The sequence below is a fragment of the Echinococcus granulosus genome, assembly GCF_000524195.1.
Source record: "Echinococcus granulosus chromosome Unknown EG_S00254, whole genome shotgun sequence".
Lineage (NCBI taxonomy): Eukaryota > Metazoa > Platyhelminthes > Cestoda > Cyclophyllidea > Taeniidae > Echinococcus > Echinococcus granulosus.
This window is the reverse complement of record NW_020170634.1, coordinates 24,955-26,931: the sequence shown is the minus strand read 5'-3', so window position 1 is coordinate 26,931 and position 1,977 is coordinate 24,955.

The following is a 1,977-nucleotide window of genomic DNA, read 5'->3' as shown; positions in this document are numbered from 1 at the left end:
GGAGTGATGGTTTGAAGGCAATTCCCCCGATAGTAAGGGCCTTGACCAATCTACATGAAATAGGTTTGAAATTGATGTCCACCCAACTTCGCTGTTATTGTCCGTCAGAATCTGGTGATATGCCCCCCTCCTTTAGCACAAATAAGCACATAATATCATAAGTTGATGAGGCAGAAGTGGGGATGTTAGTACCATGCCTTCTTGGACGTGGCACTCCGACGTGACCCAGCTGTTTGATCAACTTGCCTTCTCCTACTGACATCACCCACCTCCACTCACCTCCACTCATCGCCGGCATGATGATCGCGAAGGCACACGAATAATGTGTCAAGCTGTCAGTGATCTCCTACTCACACGTCTTCAGTGAATGGTAAGTGAGTGGCGAAGAAGGCCAACTACCTTCTCTAAGGGTGAACTTCATTTATCCCCTGCCTACACCTCATAAATTCACATTTACACCTCACATCTTTCTCACCCATTGGTCCTTTCTTCACTTGTCGGCGCTAATCAATAACCTGATCACTTTTATTGTTGAAATTAAGGGAAAAGGTGCGATGAAATTGTACCTTTAAATACCAAAGACTTTCACATGCATAAATCATCAATAAGCATATCAAGGTTTATTCTTCATAAAGCCAGTGCTACTAATCGGGCAATCTTTCACCAAAACCGTGATACTTTGTTATTTTGACTACAGAATAAATCCTTTTAAATGAATGTTGATATCGTCCATTTTAGATAGAAAAAGCAATCATCATAGGGTTTACTCCAAAATGTCTGTGAAACCTCCATTTAACTGTTTCGGATTGAGTATCTGAATCTCTACCTTGTTAACTGACCCGTCCTTTATCCAGTACCCAGGTCTATCTTCTGATTCATCTAAATAATATTACGTTTGTTGGAACATTTCACGTTTGTTTCTTCCACTTAACATAGCCCAGTGATATGATGACACCTAAAGACATGGATGGAAACGTGTTGTTTGACATGGTACATGTGCTAGACATCTGACTGGTGAGCTTCACATCATTTAAATGTCATAAAAAAATTTCTTAACCTAGTTATATTCATTTGAAGTGTAGTTGCATCCTGAAAATTAACAGGCTCTGGCCGACCCTGTAACACTGTGGCTGTGTCGCTATATTGGTCCAACCAATTTCAAAGTGAATCGGCCTAAAACAATCCTTGTCAGCTCTCAAATTCCATCCCTGATGCTGCAAATTATAGCCAACGCTGCGTGTCGCCATTATTCACTCAGATTTGGCATAATCGAGAGGCATCTTAGTAAGCAGTTGCTACTAGCCCCCTGCCCTTTTCCTACCTCTTTGTTTAGTCTTGCTTAGCAACGCATTTTGAGTTAATCTTGTGGACACGGGGAGTTTTTGCTTGTGTAACGAGCATTCATTTTTGAACAAGCCTATCGTATGGCATAACGCCAGCTCAGAATATCTATCGTAACACTAGTCGACAGGCTGAATGTCAGCAGTATAACAGTCTTGGTAAAGTTCGCACAAGTCCCAATTCCCGCGATAACTTTGTGCTTACTTGCCGTGAGACGGCAAAATGGGTGAGAAGAAGGATGTGCTGCCTAAACCTCCACATTCTTCCTCTAATTAGAGCTGTAGGAAATTCGCACAGGGAAACGGCAGTATAGACAGCAGTCTACCAGTGGATAGTCACATGCATGTCTGTATACAAGGACTGTTCACCAATAATGCACTCCTCCATCTTCGGATAAGTTAAAAAAACACGTTAGCTTTGAATGGACCATCTCGTTGCTATGGCTTGCCCTCTCTCCTGTTTGTCCAATGCAATGCACAGGTCCCTGTAAACCATCCACTGCGTATTCCGTGACACAATAAACGCACTCACCAAAGTGTAAGCACCCTTTCAGTACCACGGCACTTGATCTTGCAGCAATATGCGCATGTATGGGAGCTTATGTCGTAATGCCACAGCAGCGGAGGTGAGATTGAA